This window comes from Paramisgurnus dabryanus, chromosome 9 (assembly GCF_030506205.2).
Source record: "Paramisgurnus dabryanus chromosome 9, PD_genome_1.1, whole genome shotgun sequence".
NCBI classification, from domain to species: Eukaryota; Metazoa; Chordata; class Actinopteri; order Cypriniformes; family Cobitidae; genus Paramisgurnus; species Paramisgurnus dabryanus.
Window position 1 is genome coordinate 5,488,604 of NC_133345.1, and position 13,605 is coordinate 5,502,208.

General features: G+C 48.4%; 42 non-coding genes and 14 pseudogenes across 42 annotated transcripts; all 56 read left to right on the forward strand.

Annotated features, from left to right (window-relative positions):
- The first annotated feature begins 62 nt into the window (after positions 1-62).
- On the forward strand, positions 63-181 carry LOC135723661 (5S ribosomal RNA). Its single transcript, XR_010523353.1, has one exon. It is a non-coding gene; the product is annotated as a 5S ribosomal RNA (ribosomal RNA).
- A 125-nt stretch (positions 182-306) lies between these two features.
- LOC135724378 (5S ribosomal RNA) lies at positions 307-425 on the forward strand. Its single transcript, XR_010524045.1, has one exon. It is a non-coding gene; the product is annotated as a 5S ribosomal RNA (ribosomal RNA).
- A 126-nt stretch (positions 426-551) lies between these two features.
- Positions 552-670, forward strand: LOC135724574 (5S ribosomal RNA). The gene has a single exon (XR_010524237.1). It is a non-coding gene; the product is annotated as a 5S ribosomal RNA (ribosomal RNA).
- Positions 671-790: 120 nt separating this feature from the next.
- LOC135726437 (5S ribosomal RNA) lies at positions 791-909 on the forward strand (annotated as a pseudogene).
- Positions 910-1,030: 121 nt separating this feature from the next.
- On the forward strand, positions 1,031-1,149 carry LOC135724390 (5S ribosomal RNA). Its single transcript, XR_010524057.1, has one exon. It is a non-coding gene; the product is annotated as a 5S ribosomal RNA (ribosomal RNA).
- Positions 1,150-1,275: 126 nt separating this feature from the next.
- Positions 1,276-1,394, forward strand: LOC135726175 (5S ribosomal RNA; annotated as a pseudogene).
- A 125-nt stretch (positions 1,395-1,519) lies between these two features.
- Positions 1,520-1,638, forward strand: LOC135724401 (5S ribosomal RNA). Its single transcript, XR_010524069.1, has one exon. It is a non-coding gene; the product is annotated as a 5S ribosomal RNA (ribosomal RNA).
- A 125-nt stretch (positions 1,639-1,763) lies between these two features.
- On the forward strand, positions 1,764-1,882 carry LOC135726438 (5S ribosomal RNA; annotated as a pseudogene).
- A 125-nt stretch (positions 1,883-2,007) lies between these two features.
- On the forward strand, positions 2,008-2,126 carry LOC135724414 (5S ribosomal RNA). Its single transcript, XR_010524081.1, has one exon. It is a non-coding gene; the product is annotated as a 5S ribosomal RNA (ribosomal RNA).
- A 126-nt stretch (positions 2,127-2,252) lies between these two features.
- LOC135724426 (5S ribosomal RNA) lies at positions 2,253-2,371 on the forward strand. Its single transcript, XR_010524092.1, has one exon. It is a non-coding gene; the product is annotated as a 5S ribosomal RNA (ribosomal RNA).
- A 124-nt stretch (positions 2,372-2,495) lies between these two features.
- On the forward strand, positions 2,496-2,614 carry LOC135725087 (5S ribosomal RNA). The gene has a single exon (XR_010524737.1). It is a non-coding gene; the product is annotated as a 5S ribosomal RNA (ribosomal RNA).
- Positions 2,615-2,740: 126 nt separating this feature from the next.
- On the forward strand, positions 2,741-2,859 carry LOC135726190 (5S ribosomal RNA; annotated as a pseudogene).
- Positions 2,860-2,985: 126 nt separating this feature from the next.
- Positions 2,986-3,104, forward strand: LOC135724575 (5S ribosomal RNA). The gene has a single exon (XR_010524238.1). It is a non-coding gene; the product is annotated as a 5S ribosomal RNA (ribosomal RNA).
- Positions 3,105-3,224: 120 nt separating this feature from the next.
- On the forward strand, positions 3,225-3,343 carry LOC135723662 (5S ribosomal RNA). Its single transcript, XR_010523354.1, has one exon. It is a non-coding gene; the product is annotated as a 5S ribosomal RNA (ribosomal RNA).
- Positions 3,344-3,468: 125 nt separating this feature from the next.
- Positions 3,469-3,587, forward strand: LOC135724438 (5S ribosomal RNA). The gene has a single exon (XR_010524103.1). It is a non-coding gene; the product is annotated as a 5S ribosomal RNA (ribosomal RNA).
- A 126-nt stretch (positions 3,588-3,713) lies between these two features.
- Positions 3,714-3,832, forward strand: LOC135724577 (5S ribosomal RNA). The gene has a single exon (XR_010524240.1). It is a non-coding gene; the product is annotated as a 5S ribosomal RNA (ribosomal RNA).
- Positions 3,833-3,952: 120 nt separating this feature from the next.
- Positions 3,953-4,071, forward strand: LOC135726441 (5S ribosomal RNA; annotated as a pseudogene).
- A 125-nt stretch (positions 4,072-4,196) lies between these two features.
- Positions 4,197-4,315, forward strand: LOC135724449 (5S ribosomal RNA). Its single transcript, XR_010524115.1, has one exon. It is a non-coding gene; the product is annotated as a 5S ribosomal RNA (ribosomal RNA).
- Positions 4,316-4,441: 126 nt separating this feature from the next.
- On the forward strand, positions 4,442-4,560 carry LOC135724461 (5S ribosomal RNA). Its single transcript, XR_010524126.1, has one exon. It is a non-coding gene; the product is annotated as a 5S ribosomal RNA (ribosomal RNA).
- Positions 4,561-4,685: 125 nt separating this feature from the next.
- LOC135724472 (5S ribosomal RNA) lies at positions 4,686-4,804 on the forward strand. Its single transcript, XR_010524137.1, has one exon. It is a non-coding gene; the product is annotated as a 5S ribosomal RNA (ribosomal RNA).
- Positions 4,805-4,931: 127 nt separating this feature from the next.
- LOC135725055 (5S ribosomal RNA) lies at positions 4,932-5,050 on the forward strand. Its single transcript, XR_010524708.1, has one exon. It is a non-coding gene; the product is annotated as a 5S ribosomal RNA (ribosomal RNA).
- A 125-nt stretch (positions 5,051-5,175) lies between these two features.
- On the forward strand, positions 5,176-5,294 carry LOC135724484 (5S ribosomal RNA). Its single transcript, XR_010524148.1, has one exon. It is a non-coding gene; the product is annotated as a 5S ribosomal RNA (ribosomal RNA).
- A 126-nt stretch (positions 5,295-5,420) lies between these two features.
- Positions 5,421-5,539, forward strand: LOC135724495 (5S ribosomal RNA). Its single transcript, XR_010524159.1, has one exon. It is a non-coding gene; the product is annotated as a 5S ribosomal RNA (ribosomal RNA).
- A 124-nt stretch (positions 5,540-5,663) lies between these two features.
- Positions 5,664-5,782, forward strand: LOC135725212 (5S ribosomal RNA; annotated as a pseudogene).
- Positions 5,783-5,907: 125 nt separating this feature from the next.
- Positions 5,908-6,026, forward strand: LOC135726155 (5S ribosomal RNA; annotated as a pseudogene).
- Positions 6,027-6,152: 126 nt separating this feature from the next.
- LOC135724507 (5S ribosomal RNA) lies at positions 6,153-6,271 on the forward strand. Its single transcript, XR_010524171.1, has one exon. It is a non-coding gene; the product is annotated as a 5S ribosomal RNA (ribosomal RNA).
- Positions 6,272-6,396: 125 nt separating this feature from the next.
- LOC135724518 (5S ribosomal RNA) lies at positions 6,397-6,515 on the forward strand. The gene has a single exon (XR_010524182.1). It is a non-coding gene; the product is annotated as a 5S ribosomal RNA (ribosomal RNA).
- Positions 6,516-6,641: 126 nt separating this feature from the next.
- LOC135723664 (5S ribosomal RNA) lies at positions 6,642-6,760 on the forward strand. Its single transcript, XR_010523356.1, has one exon. It is a non-coding gene; the product is annotated as a 5S ribosomal RNA (ribosomal RNA).
- A 126-nt stretch (positions 6,761-6,886) lies between these two features.
- On the forward strand, positions 6,887-7,005 carry LOC135726191 (5S ribosomal RNA; annotated as a pseudogene).
- Positions 7,006-7,131: 126 nt separating this feature from the next.
- On the forward strand, positions 7,132-7,250 carry LOC135724578 (5S ribosomal RNA). The gene has a single exon (XR_010524241.1). It is a non-coding gene; the product is annotated as a 5S ribosomal RNA (ribosomal RNA).
- A 120-nt stretch (positions 7,251-7,370) lies between these two features.
- LOC135723665 (5S ribosomal RNA) lies at positions 7,371-7,489 on the forward strand. Its single transcript, XR_010523357.1, has one exon. It is a non-coding gene; the product is annotated as a 5S ribosomal RNA (ribosomal RNA).
- Positions 7,490-7,614: 125 nt separating this feature from the next.
- Positions 7,615-7,733, forward strand: LOC135724530 (5S ribosomal RNA). The gene has a single exon (XR_010524194.1). It is a non-coding gene; the product is annotated as a 5S ribosomal RNA (ribosomal RNA).
- A 127-nt stretch (positions 7,734-7,860) lies between these two features.
- LOC135724579 (5S ribosomal RNA) lies at positions 7,861-7,979 on the forward strand. The gene has a single exon (XR_010524242.1). It is a non-coding gene; the product is annotated as a 5S ribosomal RNA (ribosomal RNA).
- A 120-nt stretch (positions 7,980-8,099) lies between these two features.
- LOC135726442 (5S ribosomal RNA) lies at positions 8,100-8,218 on the forward strand (annotated as a pseudogene).
- Positions 8,219-8,343: 125 nt separating this feature from the next.
- Positions 8,344-8,462, forward strand: LOC135724541 (5S ribosomal RNA). The gene has a single exon (XR_010524205.1). It is a non-coding gene; the product is annotated as a 5S ribosomal RNA (ribosomal RNA).
- Positions 8,463-8,588: 126 nt separating this feature from the next.
- On the forward strand, positions 8,589-8,707 carry LOC135724553 (5S ribosomal RNA). The gene has a single exon (XR_010524217.1). It is a non-coding gene; the product is annotated as a 5S ribosomal RNA (ribosomal RNA).
- Positions 8,708-8,832: 125 nt separating this feature from the next.
- Positions 8,833-8,951, forward strand: LOC135724565 (5S ribosomal RNA). The gene has a single exon (XR_010524228.1). It is a non-coding gene; the product is annotated as a 5S ribosomal RNA (ribosomal RNA).
- A 127-nt stretch (positions 8,952-9,078) lies between these two features.
- Positions 9,079-9,197, forward strand: LOC135725056 (5S ribosomal RNA). The gene has a single exon (XR_010524709.1). It is a non-coding gene; the product is annotated as a 5S ribosomal RNA (ribosomal RNA).
- A 125-nt stretch (positions 9,198-9,322) lies between these two features.
- LOC135724576 (5S ribosomal RNA) lies at positions 9,323-9,441 on the forward strand. Its single transcript, XR_010524239.1, has one exon. It is a non-coding gene; the product is annotated as a 5S ribosomal RNA (ribosomal RNA).
- Positions 9,442-9,567: 126 nt separating this feature from the next.
- LOC135724588 (5S ribosomal RNA) lies at positions 9,568-9,686 on the forward strand. Its single transcript, XR_010524250.1, has one exon. It is a non-coding gene; the product is annotated as a 5S ribosomal RNA (ribosomal RNA).
- Positions 9,687-9,810: 124 nt separating this feature from the next.
- Positions 9,811-9,929, forward strand: LOC135725213 (5S ribosomal RNA; annotated as a pseudogene).
- A 125-nt stretch (positions 9,930-10,054) lies between these two features.
- On the forward strand, positions 10,055-10,173 carry LOC135726156 (5S ribosomal RNA; annotated as a pseudogene).
- A 126-nt stretch (positions 10,174-10,299) lies between these two features.
- LOC135724581 (5S ribosomal RNA) lies at positions 10,300-10,418 on the forward strand. Its single transcript, XR_010524243.1, has one exon. It is a non-coding gene; the product is annotated as a 5S ribosomal RNA (ribosomal RNA).
- A 120-nt stretch (positions 10,419-10,538) lies between these two features.
- LOC135723666 (5S ribosomal RNA) lies at positions 10,539-10,657 on the forward strand. Its single transcript, XR_010523358.1, has one exon. It is a non-coding gene; the product is annotated as a 5S ribosomal RNA (ribosomal RNA).
- Positions 10,658-10,782: 125 nt separating this feature from the next.
- On the forward strand, positions 10,783-10,901 carry LOC135724600 (5S ribosomal RNA). The gene has a single exon (XR_010524261.1). It is a non-coding gene; the product is annotated as a 5S ribosomal RNA (ribosomal RNA).
- A 126-nt stretch (positions 10,902-11,027) lies between these two features.
- LOC135724582 (5S ribosomal RNA) lies at positions 11,028-11,146 on the forward strand. Its single transcript, XR_010524244.1, has one exon. It is a non-coding gene; the product is annotated as a 5S ribosomal RNA (ribosomal RNA).
- Positions 11,147-11,266: 120 nt separating this feature from the next.
- On the forward strand, positions 11,267-11,385 carry LOC135726443 (5S ribosomal RNA; annotated as a pseudogene).
- A 125-nt stretch (positions 11,386-11,510) lies between these two features.
- LOC135723667 (5S ribosomal RNA) lies at positions 11,511-11,629 on the forward strand. The gene has a single exon (XR_010523359.1). It is a non-coding gene; the product is annotated as a 5S ribosomal RNA (ribosomal RNA).
- A 125-nt stretch (positions 11,630-11,754) lies between these two features.
- On the forward strand, positions 11,755-11,873 carry LOC135724611 (5S ribosomal RNA). The gene has a single exon (XR_010524273.1). It is a non-coding gene; the product is annotated as a 5S ribosomal RNA (ribosomal RNA).
- Positions 11,874-11,999: 126 nt separating this feature from the next.
- On the forward strand, positions 12,000-12,118 carry LOC135726176 (5S ribosomal RNA; annotated as a pseudogene).
- A 125-nt stretch (positions 12,119-12,243) lies between these two features.
- Positions 12,244-12,362, forward strand: LOC135724623 (5S ribosomal RNA). The gene has a single exon (XR_010524284.1). It is a non-coding gene; the product is annotated as a 5S ribosomal RNA (ribosomal RNA).
- A 125-nt stretch (positions 12,363-12,487) lies between these two features.
- Positions 12,488-12,606, forward strand: LOC135726445 (5S ribosomal RNA; annotated as a pseudogene).
- A 125-nt stretch (positions 12,607-12,731) lies between these two features.
- Positions 12,732-12,850, forward strand: LOC135724634 (5S ribosomal RNA). Its single transcript, XR_010524295.1, has one exon. It is a non-coding gene; the product is annotated as a 5S ribosomal RNA (ribosomal RNA).
- Positions 12,851-12,976: 126 nt separating this feature from the next.
- LOC135724646 (5S ribosomal RNA) lies at positions 12,977-13,095 on the forward strand. Its single transcript, XR_010524308.1, has one exon. It is a non-coding gene; the product is annotated as a 5S ribosomal RNA (ribosomal RNA).
- Positions 13,096-13,220: 125 nt separating this feature from the next.
- LOC135725088 (5S ribosomal RNA) lies at positions 13,221-13,339 on the forward strand. Its single transcript, XR_010524738.1, has one exon. It is a non-coding gene; the product is annotated as a 5S ribosomal RNA (ribosomal RNA).
- Positions 13,340-13,465: 126 nt separating this feature from the next.
- Positions 13,466-13,584, forward strand: LOC135724583 (5S ribosomal RNA). The gene has a single exon (XR_010524245.1). It is a non-coding gene; the product is annotated as a 5S ribosomal RNA (ribosomal RNA).
- Positions 13,585-13,605: the final 21 nt, after the last annotated feature.

Here is a 13,605-nt window from a genome sequence, read left to right on the forward strand (position 1 = left end):
TCTCCCATGGCATGGCGTTGCCACATTAGTTTTGAAGTGTCTCTCGAATCAAGTCAGCACTCGCTTACGGCCACGCCACCCTGAGCACGCCCGCTCTCGTCTGATCTCGGAAGCCAAGCAGGGTCGGGCCTGGTTAGTACTTGGATGGGAGACCGCCTGGGAATACCAGGTGCTGTAAGCATTTAATTAATTAAATATTTATTTATGTCATATTTTCCCATGAATGCGTCCTTTCTGTAACCATTTACCGATGTCATTGCGTTGCCACATTAGCCTTGAAGTGTCTCTCGAATCGAGTCAGCACTCGCTTACGGCCACACCACCCTGAGCACGCCCGCTCTCGTCTGATCTCGGAAGCCAAGCAGGGTCGGGCCTGGTTAGTACTTGGATGGGAGACCGCCTGGGAATACCAGGTGCTGTAAGCATTTAATTAATTAATTATTTTTTTTATGTCATTTTTTCCCATGAATGCGTCCTTTCTGTAACCATTTACCGATGTCATTGCGTTGCCACATTAGCCTTGAAGTGTCTCTCGAATCGAGTCAGCACTCGTTTACGGCCACACCACCCTGAGCACGCCCGCTCTCGTCTGATCTCGGAAGCCAAGCAGGGTCGGGCCTGGTTAGTACTTGGATGGGAGACCGCCTGGGAATACCTGGTGCTGTAAGAATTAAATTAATTAATTATTTATGTCATTTTTCCCATGAATGCGTCCTTTCTGTAAGCGTTCTCCCATGGCATGGCGTTGCCACATTAGTTTTGAAGTGTCTCTCGAATCAAGTCAGCACTCGCTTACGGCCACGCCACCCTGAGCACGCCCGCTCTCGTCTGATCTCGTAAGCCAAGCAGGGTCGGGCCTGGTTAGTACTTGGATGGGAGACCGCCTGGGAATACCAGGTGCTCTAAGCATTTAATTAATAATTTTTTTATGTCATTTTTTCCCATGAATGCGTCCTTTCTGTAAGCGTTCTCCCATGGCATGGCGTTGCCACATTAGTTTTGAAGTGTCTCTCGAATCAAGTCTGCACTCGCTTACGGCCACACCACCCTGAGCACGCCCGCTCTCGTCTGATCTCGGAAGCCAAGCAGGGTCGGGCCTGGTTAGTACTTGGATGGGAGACCGCCTGGGAATACCAGGTGCTGTAAGCATTTAATTAATTAATAATTTTTTTTATGTCATTTTTTCCCATGAATGCGTCCTTTCTGTAACCATTTACCGATGTCATTGCGTTGCCACATTAGCCTTGAAGTGTCTCTCGAATCGAGTCAGCACTCGCTTACGGCCACACCACCCTGAGCACGCCCGTTCTCGTCTGATCTCGTAAGCCAAGCAGGGTCGGGCCTGGATAGTACTTGGATGGGAGACAGCCTGGGAATACCAGGTGCTGTAAGCATTGAATTAATTAATTATTTTTTTATGTCATTTTTTCCCATGAATGCGATATTTCTGTAAGTGTTCACCGATGTCATGGCGTTGCCACATAAGTCTTGAAGTGTCTATCGAAGCGAGTCAGCACTCGCTTACGGCCACACCACCCTGAGCACGCCCGCTCTCGTCTGATCTCGGAAGCCAAGCAGGGTCGGGCCTGGTTAGTACTTGGATGGGAGACCGCCTGGGAATACCAGGTGCTGTAAGCATTTAATTAATTAAATATTTATTTATGTCATATTTTCCCATGAATGCGTCCTTTCTGTAACCATTTACCGATGTCATTGCGTTGCCACATTAGCCTTGAAGTGTCTCTCGAATCGAGTCAGCACTCGCTTACGGCCACGCCACCCTGAGCACGCCCGCTCTCGTCTGATCTCGTAAGCCAAGCAGGGTCGGGCCTGGTTAGTACTTGGATGGGAGACCGCCTGGGAATACCAGGTGCTCTAAGCATTTAATTAATTAATTATTTTTTTATGTCATTTTTTCCCATGAATGCGTCCTTTCTGTAAGCGTTCTCCCATGGCATGGCGTTGCCACATTAGTTTTGAAGTGTCTCTCGAATCAAGTCTGCACTCGCTTACGGCCACACCACCCTGAGCACGCCCGCTCTCGTCTGATCTCGGAAGCCAAGCAGGGTCGGGCCTGGTTAGTACTTGGATGGGAGACCGCCTGGGAATACCAGGTGCTGTAAGCATTTAATTAATTAATAAATTTTTTTATGTCATTTTTTCCCATGAATGCGTCCTTTCTGTAACCATTTACCGATGTCATTGCGTTGCCACATTAGCCTTGAAGTGTCTCTCGAATCGAGTCAGCACTCGCTTACGGCCACACCACCCTGAGCACGCCCGCTCTCGTCTGATCTCGGAAGCCAAGCAGGGTCGGGCCTGGTTAGTACTTGGATGGGAGACCGCCTGGGAATACCAGGTGCTGTAAGCATTTAATTAATTAATTATTTTTTTATGTCATTTTTTCCCATGAATGCGAATTTCTGTAAGCGTTCAGTGATGTCATGGCGTTGCCACATAAGTCTTGAAGTGTCTATCGAAGCGAGTCAGCACTCGCTTACGGCCACACCACCCTGAGCACGCCCGCTCTCGTCTGATCTCGCAAGCCAAGCAGGGTCGGGCCTGGTTAGTACTTGGATGGGAGACCGCCTGGGAATACCAGGTGCTGTAAGCATTTAATTAATTAATTATTTTTTTTATGTCATTTTTTCCCATGAATGCGTCCTTTCTGTAACCATTTACCGATGTCATTGCGTTGCCACATTAGCCTTGAAGTGTCTCTCGAATCGGGTCAGCACTCGTTTACGGCCACACCACCCTGAGCACGCCCGCTCTCGTCTGATCTCGGAAGCCAAGCAGGGTCGGGCCTGGTTAGTACTTGGATGGGAGACCGCCTGGGAATACCAGATGCTGTAATAATTTAATTGATTAATTATTTTTTTTATGTCATTTTTTCCCATGAATGCGTCCTTTCTGTAACCATTTACCGATGTCATTGCGTTGCCACATTAGCCTTGAAGTGTCTCTCGAATCGAGTCAGCACTCGTTTACGGCCACACCACCCTGAGCACGCCCGCTCTCGTCTGATCTCGGAAGCCAAGCAGGGTCGGGCCTGGTTAGTACTTGGATGGGAGACCGCCTGGGAATACCTGGTGCTGTAAGAATTAAATTAATTAATTATTTATGTCATTTTTCCCATGAATGCGTCCTTTCTGTAAGCGTTCTCCCATGGCATGGCGTTGCCACATTAGTTTTGAAGTGTCTCTCGAATCAAGTCAGCACTCGCTTACGGCCACGCCACCCTGAGCACGCCCGCTCTCGTCTGATCTCGGAAGCCAAGCAGGGTCGGGCCTGGTTAGTACTTGGATGGGAGACCGCCTGGGAATACCAGGTGCTGTAAGCATTTAATTAATTAAATATTTATTTATGTCATATTTTCCCATGAATGCGTCCTTTCTGTAACCATTTACCGATGTCATTGCGTTGCCACATTAGCCTTGAAGTGTCTCTCGAATCGAGTCAGCACTCGCTTACGGCCACACCACCCTGAGCACGCCCGCTCTCGTCTGATCTCGGAAGCCAAGCAGGGTCGGGCCTGGTTAGTACTTGGATGGGAGACCGCCTGGGAATACCAGGTGCTGTAAGCATTTAATTAATTAATTATTTTTTTTATGTCATTTTTTCCCATGAATGCGTCCTTTCTGTAACCATTTACCGATGTCATTGCGTTGCCACATTAGCCTTGAAGTGTCTCTCGAATCGAGTCAGCACTCGTTTACGGCCACACCACCCTGAGCACGCCCGCTCTCGTCTGATCTCGGAAGCCAAGCAGGGTCGGGCCTGGTTAGTACTTGGATGGGAGACCGCCTGGGAATACCTGGTGCTGTAAGAATTAAATTAATTAATTATTTATGTCATTTTTCCCATGAATGCGTCCTTTCTGTAAGCGTTCTCCCATGGCATGGCGTTGCCACATTAGTTTTGAAGTGTCTCTCGAATCAAGTCAGCACTCGCTTACGGCCACGCCACCCTGAGCACGCCCGCTCTCGTCTGATCTCGTAAGCCAAGCAGGGTCGGGCCTGGTTAGTACTTGGATGGGAGACCGCCTGGGAATACCAGGTGCTCTAAGCATTTAATTAATTAATAATTTTTTTATGTCATTTTTTCCCATGAATGCGTCCTTTCTGTAAGCGTTCTCCCATGGCATGGCGTTGCCACATTAGTTTTGAAGTGGCTCTCGAATCAAGTCTGCACTCGCTTACGGCCACACCACCCTGAGCACGCCCGCTCTCGTCTGATCTCGGAAGCCAAGCAGGGTCGGGCCTGGTTAGTACTTGGATGGGAGACCGCCTGGGAATACCAGGTGCTGTAAGCATTTAATTAATTAATAATTTTTTTTATGTCATTTTTTCCCATGAATGCGTCCTTTCTGTAACCATTTACCGATGTCATTGCGTTGCCACATTAGCCTTGAAGTGTCTCTCGAATCGAGTCAGCACTCGCTTACGGCCACACCACCCTGAGCACGCCCGCTCTCGTCTGATCTCGGAAGCCAAGCAGGGTCGGGCCTGGTTAGTACTTGGATGGGAGACCGCCTGGGAATACCAGGTGCTGTAAGCATTTAATTAATTAAATATTTTTTTATGTCATTTTTTCCCATGAATGCGACCTTTCTGTAAGCGTTCACTGATGTCATGGCGTTGCCACATAAGTCTTGAAGTGTCTATCGAAGCGAGTCAGCACTCGCTTACGGCCACACCACCCTGAGCACGCCCGCTCTCGTCTGATCTCGGAAGCCAAGCAGGGTCGGGCCTGGTTAGTACTTGGATGGGAGACCGCCTGGGAATACCAGGTGCTGTAAGCATTTAATTAATTAATAATTTTTTTTTATGTCATTTTTTCCCATGAATGCGTCCTTTCTGTAACCATTTACCGATGTCATTGCGTTGCCACATTAGCCTTGAAGTGTCTCTCGAATCGAGTCAGCACTCGCTTACGGCCACACCACCCTGAGCACGCCCGTTCTCGTCTGATCTCGGAAGCCAAGCAGGGTCGGGCCTGGTTAGTACTTGGATGGGAGACCGCCTGGGAATACCAGGTGCTCTAAGCATTTAATTAATTAATTATTTTTTTATGTCATTTTTTCCCATGAATGCGTCCTTTCTGTAAGCGTTCTCCCATGGCATGGCGTTGCCACATTAGTTTTGAAGTGTCTCTCGAATCAAGTCTGCACTCGCTTACGGCCACACCACCCTGAGCACGCCCGCTCTCGTCTGATCTCGGAAGCCAAGCAGGGTCGGGCCTGGTTAGTACTTGGATGGGAGACCGCCTGGGAATACCAGGTGCTGTAAGCATTTAATTAATTAATAATTTTTTTTATGTCATTTTTTCCCATGAATGCGTCCTTTCTGTAACCATTTACCGATGTCATTGCGTTGCCACATTAGCCTTGAAGTGTCTCTCGAATCGAGTCAGCACTCGCTTACGGCCACACCACCCTGAGCACGCCCGCTCTCGTCTGATCTCGGAAGCCAAGCAGGGTCGGGCCTGGTTAGTACTTGGATGGGAGACCGCCTGGGAATACCAGGTGCTGTAAGCATTTAATTAATTAATTATTTTTTATGTCATTTTTTCCCATGAATGCGACCTTTCTGTAAGCGTTCACTGATGTCATGGCGTTGCCACATAAGTCTTGAAGTGTCTATCGAAGCGAGTCAGCACTCGCTTACGGCCACACCACCCTGAGCACGCCCGCTCTCGTCTGATCTCGGAAGCCAAGCAGGGTCGGGCCTGGTTAGTACTTGGATGGGAGACCGCCTGGGAATACCAGGTGCTCTAAGCATTTAATTAATTAATAATTTTTTTATGTCATTTTTTCCCATGAATGCGTCCTTTCTGTAAGCGTTCTCCCATGGCATGGCGTTGCCACATTAGTTTTGAAGTGTCTCTCGAATCAAGTCTGCACTCGCTTACGGCCACACCACCCTGAGCACGCCCGCTCTCGTCTGATCTCGGAAGCCAAGCAGGGTCGGGCCTGGTTAGTACTTGGATGGGAGACCGCCTGGGAATACCAGATGCTGTAATAATTTAATTGATTAATTATTTTTTTTATGTCATTTTTTCCCATGAATGCGTCCTTTCTGTAACCATTTACCGATGTCATTGCATTGCCACATTAGCCTTGAAGTGTCTCTCGAATCGAGTCAGCACTCGCTTACGGCCACACCACCCTGAGCACGCCCGCTCTCGTCTGATCTCGGAAGCCAAGCAGGGTCGGGCCTGGTTAGTACTTGGATGGGAGACCGCCTGGGAATACCAGGTGCTGTAAGCATTTAATTAATTAATTATTTTTTTATGTCATTTTTTCCCATGAATGCGACCTTTCTGTAAGCGTTCACTGATGTCATGGCGTTGCCACATAAGTCTTGAAGTGTCTATCGAAGCGAGTCAGCACTCGCTTACGGCCACACCACCCTGAGCACGCCCGCTCTCGTCTGATCTCGGAAGCCAAGCAGGGTCGGGCCTGGTTAGTACTTGGATGGGAGACCGCCTGGGAATACCAGGTGCTGTAAGCATTTAATTAATTAATTATTTTTTTTATGTCATATTTTCCCATGAATGCGTCCTTTCTGTAACCATTTACCGATGTCATTGCGTTGCCACATTAGCCTTGAAGTGTCTCTCGAATCGAGTCAGCACTCGCTTACGGCCACGCCACCCTGAGCACGCCCGCTCTCGTCTGATCTCGGAAGCCAAGCAGGGTCGGGCCTGGTTAGTACTTGGATGGGAGACCGCCTGGGAATACCAGGTGCTGTAAGCATTTAATTAATTAATTATTTTTTTTATGTCATTTTTTCCCATGAATGCGTCCTTTCTGTAACCATTTACCGATGTCATTGCGTTGCCACATTAGCCTTGAAGTGTCTCTCGAATCGGGTCAGCACTCGTTTACGGCCACACCACCCTGAGCACGCCCGCTCTCGTCTGATCTCGGAAGCCAAGCAGGGTCGGGCCTGGTTAGTACTTGGATGGGAGACCGCCTGGGAATACCAGATGCTGTAATAATTTAATTGATTAATTATTTTTTTTATGTCATTTTTTCCCATGAATGCGTCCTTTCTGTAACCATTTACCGATGTCATTGCGTTGCCACATTAGCCTTGAAGTGTCTCTCGAATCGAGTCAGCACTCGTTTACGGCCACACCACCCTGAGCACGCCCGCTCTCGTCTGATCTCGGAAGCCAAGCAGGGTCGGGCCTGGTTAGTACTTGGATGGGAGACCGCCTGGGAATACCTGGTGCTGTAAGAATTAAATTAATTAATTATTTATGTCATTTTTCCCATGAATGCGTCCTTTCTGTAAGCGTTCTCCCATGGCATGGCGTTGCCACATTAGTTTTGAAGTGTCTCTCGAATCAAGTCAGCACTCGCTTACGGCCACGCCACCCTGAGCACGCCCGCTCTCGTCTGATCTCGGAAGCCAAGCAGGGTCGGGCCTGGTTAGTACTTGGATGGGAGACCGCCTGGGAATACCAGGTGCTGTAAGCATTTAATTAATTAAATATTTATTTATGTCATATTTTCCCATGAATGCGTCCTTTCTGTAACCATTTACCGATGTCATTGCGTTGCCACATTAGCCTTGAAGTGTCTCTCGAATCGAGTCAGCACTCGCTTACGGCCACACCACCCTGAGCACGCCCGCTCTCGTCTGATCTCGGAAGCCAAGCAGGGTCGGGCCTGGTTAGTACTTGGATGGGAGACCGCCTGGGAATACCAGGTGCTGTAAGCATTTAATTAATTAATTATTTTTTTTTATGTCATTTTTTCCCATGAATGCGTCCTTTCTGTAACCATTTACCGATGTCATTGCGTTGCCACATTAGCCTTGAAGTGTCTCTCGAATCGAGTCAGCACTCGTTTACGGCCACACCACCCTGAGCACGCCCGCTCTCGTCTGATCTCGGAAGCCAAGCAGGGTCGGGCCTGGTTAGTACTTGGATGGGAGACCGCCTGGGAATACCTGGTGCTGTAAGAATTAAATTAATTAATTATTTATGTCATTTTTCCCATGAATGCGTCCTTTCTGTAAGCGTTCTCCCATGGCATGGCGTTGCCACATTAGTTTTGAAGTGTCTCTCGAATCAAGTCAGCACTCGCTTACGGCCACGCCACCCTGAGCACGCCCGCTCTCGTCTGATCTCGTAAGCCAAGCAGGGTCGGGCCTGGTTAGTACTTGGATGGGAGACCGCCTGGGAATACCAGGTGCTCTAAGCATTTAATTAATTAATAATTTTTTTATGTCATTTTTTCCCATGAATGCGTCCTTTCTGTAAGCGTTCTCCCATGGCATGGCGTTGCCACATTAGTTTTGAAGTGTCTCTCGAATCAAGTCTGCACTCGCTTACGGCCACACCACCCTGAGCACGCCCGCTCTCGTCTGATCTCGGAAGCCAAGCAGGGTCGGGCCTGGTTAGTACTTGGATGGGAGACCGCCTGGGAATACCAGGTGCTGTAAGCATTTAATTAATTAATAATTTTTTTTATGTCATTTTTTCCCATGAATGCGTCCTTTCTGTAACCATTTACCGATGTCATTGCGTTGCCACATTAGCCTTGAAGTGTCTCTCGAATCGAGTCAGCACTCGCTTACGGCCACACCACCCTGAGCACGCCCGCTCTCGTCTGATCTCGGAAGCCAAGCAGGGTCGGGCCTGGTTAGTACTTGGATGGGAGACCGCCTGGGAATACCAGGTGCTGTAAGCATTTAATTAATTAAATATTTTTTTATGTCATTTTTTCCCATGAATGCGACCTTTCTGTAAGCGTTCACTGATGTCATGGCGTTGCCACATAAGTCTTGAAGTGTCTATCGAAGCGAGTCAGCACTCGCTTACGGCCACACCACCCTGAGCACGCCCGCTCTCGTCTGATCTCGGAAGCCAAGCAGGGTCGGGCCTGGTTAGTACTTGGATGGGAGACCGCCTGGGAATACCAGGTGCTGTAAGCATTTAATTAATTAATAATTTTTTTTTATGTCATTTTTTCCCATGAATGCGTCCTTTCTGTAACCATTTACCGATGTCATTGCGTTGCCACATTAGCCTTGAAGTGTCTCTCGAATCGAGTCAGCACTCGCTTACGGCCACACCACCCTGAGCACGCCCGTTCTCGTCTGATCTCGGAAGCCAAGCAGGGTCGGGCCTGGTTAGTACTTGGATGGGAGACCGCCTGGGAATACCAGGTGCTCTAAGCATTTAATTAATTAATTATTTTTTTATGTCATTTTTTCCCATGAATGCGTCCTTTCTGTAAGCGTTCTCCCATGGCATGGCGTTGCCACATTAGTTTTGAAGTGTCTCTCGAATCAAGTCTGCACTCGCTTACGGCCACACCACCCTGAGCACGCCCGCTCTCGTCTGATCTCGGAAGCCAAGCAGGGTCGGGCCTGGTTAGTACTTGGATGGGAGACCGCCTGGGAATACCAGGTGCTGTAAGCATTTAATTAATTAATAATTTTTTTTATGTCATTTTTTCCCATGAATGCGTCCTTTCTGTAACCATTTACCGATGTCATTGCGTTGCCACATTAGCCTTGAAGTGTCTCTCGAATCGAGTCAGCACTCGCTTACGGCCACACCACCCTGAGCACGCCCGCTCTCGTCTGATCTCGGAAGCCAAGCAGGGTCGGGCCTGGTTAGTACTTGGATGGGAGACCGCCTGGGAATACCAGGTGCTGTAAGCATTTAATTAATTAATTATTTTTTATGTCATTTTTTCCCATGAATGCGACCTTTCTGTAAGCGTTCACTGATGTCATGGCGTTGCCACATAAGTCTTGAAGTGTCTATCGAAGCGAGTCAGCACTCGCTTACGGCCACACCACCCTGAGCACGCCCGCTCTCGTCTGATCTCGGAAGCCAAGCAGGGTCGGGCCTGGTTAGTACTTGGATGGGAGACCGCCTGGGAATACCAGGTGCTCTAAGCATTTAATTAATTAATAATTTTTTTATGTCATTTTTTCCCATGAATGCGTCCTTTCTGTAAGCGTTCTCCCATGGCATGGCGTTGCCACATTAGTTTTGAAGTGTCTCTCGAATCAAGTCTGCACTCGCTTACGGCCACACCACCCTGAGCACGCCCGCTCTCGTCTGATCTCGGAAGCCAAGCAGGGTCGGGCCTGGTTAGTACTTGGATGGGAGACCGCCTGGGAATACCAGATGCTGTAATAATTTAATTGATTAATTATTTTTTTTATGTCATTTTTTCCCATGAATGCGTCCTTTCTGTAACCATTTACCGATGTCATTGCGTTGCCACATTAGCCTTGAAGTGTCTCTCGAATCGAGTCAGCACTCGTTTACGGCCACACCACCCTGAGCACGCCCGCTCTCGTCTGATCTCGGAAGCCAAGCAGGGTCGGGCCTGGTTAGTACTTGGATGGGAGACCGCCTGGGAATACCTGGTGCTGTAAGAATTAAATTAATTAATTATTTATGTCATTTTTCCCATGAATGCGTCCTTTCTGTAAGCGTTCTCCCATGGCATGGCGTTGCCACATTAGTTTTGAAGTGTCTCTCGAATCAAGTCAGCACTCGCTTACGGCCACGCCACCCTGAGCACGCCCGCTCTCGTCTGATCTCGGAAGCCAAGCAGGGTCGGGCCTGGTTAGTACTTGGATGGGAGACCGCCTGGGAATACCAGGTGCTGTAAGCATTTAATTAATTAAATATTTATTTATGTCATATTTTCCCATGAATGCGTCCTTTCTGTAACCATTTACCGATGTCATTGCGTTGCCACATTAGCCTTGAAGTGTCTCTCGAATCGAGTCAGCACTCGCTTACGGCCACACCACCCTGAGCACGCCCGCTCTCGTCTGATCTCGGAAGCCAAGCAGGGTCGGGCCTGGTTAGTACTTGGATGGGAGACCGCCTGGGAATACCAGGTGCTGTAAGCATTTAATTAATTAATTATTTTTTTTATGTCATTTTTTCCCATGAATGCGTCCTTTCTGTAACCATTTACCGATGTCATTGCGTTGCCACATTAGCCTTGAAGTGTCTCTCGAATCGAGTCAGCACTCGTTTACGGCCACACCACCCTGAGCACGCCCGCTCTCGTCTGATCTCGGAAGCCAAGCAGGGTCGGGCCTGGTTAGTACTTGGATGGGAGACCGCCTGGGAATACCTGGTGCTGTAAGAATTAAATTAATTAATTATTTATGTCATTTTTCCCATGAATGCGTCCTTTCTGTAAGCGTTCTCCCATGGCATGGCGTTGCCACATTAGTTTTGAAGTGTCTCTCGAATCAAGTCAGCACTCGCTTACGGCCACGCCACCCTGAGCACGCCCGCTCTCGTCTGATCTCGTAAGCCAAGCAGGGTCGGGCCTGGTTAGTACTTGGATGGGAGACCGCCTGGGAATACCAGGTGCTCTAAGCATTTAATTAATTAATAATTTTTTTATGTCATTTTTTCCCATGAATGCGTCCTTTCTGTAAGCGTTCTCCCATGGCATGGCGTTGCCACATTAGTTTTGAAGTGTCTCTCGAATCAAGTCAGCACTCGCTTACGGCCACGCCACCCTGAGCACGCCCGCTCTCGTCTGATCTCGGAAGCCAAGCAGGGTCGGGCCTGGTTAGTACTTGGATGGGAGACCGCCTGGGAATACCAGGTGCTGTAAGCATTTAATTAATTAAATATTTATTTATGTCATATTTTCCCATGAATGCGTCCTTTCTGTAACCATTTACCGATGTCATTGCGTTGCCACATTAGCCTTGAAGTGTCTCTCGAATCGAGTCAGCACTCGCTTACGGCCACACCACCCTGAGCACGCCCGCTCTCGTCTGATCTCGGAAGCCAAGCAGGGTCGGGCCTGGTTAGTACTTGGATGGGAGACCGCCTGGGAATACCAGGTGCTGTAAGCATTTAATTAATTAATAATTTTTTTTATGTCATTTTTTCCCATGAATGCGTCCTTTCTGTAACCATTTACCGATGTCATTGCGTTGCCACATTAGCCTTGAAGTGTCTCTCGAATCGAGTCAGCACTCGCTTACGGCCACACCACCCTGAGCACGCCCGTTCTCGTCTGATCTCGTAAGCCAAGCAGGGTCGGGCCTGGATAGTACTTGGATGGGAGACAGCCTGGGAATACCAGGTGCTGTAAGCATTGAATTAATTAATTATTTTTTTATGTCATTTTTTCCCATGAATGCGATATTTCTGTAAGTGTTCACCGATGTCATGGCGTTGCCACATAAGTCTTGAAGTGTCTATCGAAGCGAGTCAGCACTCGCTTACGGCCACACCACCCTGAGCACGCCCGCTCTCGTCTGATCTCGGAAGCCAAGCAGGGTCGGGCCTGGTTAGTACTTGGATGGGAGACCGCCTGGGAATACCAGGTGCTGTAAGCATTTAATTAATTAAATATTTATTTATGTCATATTTTCCCATGAATGCGTCCTTTCTGTAACCATTTACCGATGTCATTGCGTTGCCACATTAGCCTTGAAGTGTCTCTCGAATCGAGTCAGCACTCGCTTACGGCCACGCCACCCTGAGCACGCCCGCTCTCGTCTGATCTCGTAAGCCAAGCAGGGTCGGGCCTGGTTAGTACTTGGATGGGAGACCGCCTGGGAATACCAGGTGCTCTAAGCATTTAATTAATTAATTATTTTTTTATGTCATTTTTTCCCATGAATGCGTCCTTTCTGTAAGCGTTCTCCCATGGCATGGCGTTGCCACATTAGTTTTGAAGTGTCTCTCGAATCAAGTCTGCACTCGCTTACGGCCACACCACCCTGAGCACGCCCGCTCTCGTCTGATCTCGGAAGCCAAGCAGGGTCGGGCCTGGTTAGTACTTGGATGGGAGACCGCCTGGGAATACCAGGTGCTGTAAGCATTTAATTAATTAATAATTTTTTTTATGTCATTTTTTCCCATGAATGCGTCCTTTCTGTAACCATTTACCGATGTCATTGCGTTGCCACATTAGCCTTGAAGTGTCTCTCGAATCGAGTCAGCACTCGCTTACGGCCACACCACCCTGAGCACGCCCGCTCTCGTCTGATCTCGGAAGCCAAGCAGGGTCGGGCCTGGTTAGTACTTGGATGGGAGACCGCCTGGGAATACCAGGTGCTGTAAGCATTTAATTAATTAATTATTTTTTTATGTCATTTTTTCCCATGAATGCGATCTTTCTGTAAGCGTTCAGTGATGTCATGGCGTTGCCACATAAGTCTTGAAGTGTCTATCGAAGCGAGTCAGCACTCGCTTACGGCCACACCACCCTGAGCACGCCCGCTCTCGTCTGATCTCGCAAGCCAAGCAGGGTCGGGCCTGGTTAGTACTTGGATGGGAGACCGCCTGGGAATACCAGGTGCTGTAAGCATTTAATTAATTAATTATTTTTTTTATGTCATTTTTTCCCATGAATGCGTCCTTTCTGTAACCATTTACCGATGTCATTGCGTTGCCACATTAGCCTTGAAGTGTCTCTCGAATCGAGTCAGCACTCGTTTACGGCCACACCACCCTGAGCACGCCCGCTCTCGTCTGATCTCGGAAGCCAAGCAGGGTCGGGCCTGGTTAGTACTTGGATGGGAGACCGCCTGGGAATACCTGGTGCTGTAAGAATTAAATTAATTAATTATTTAT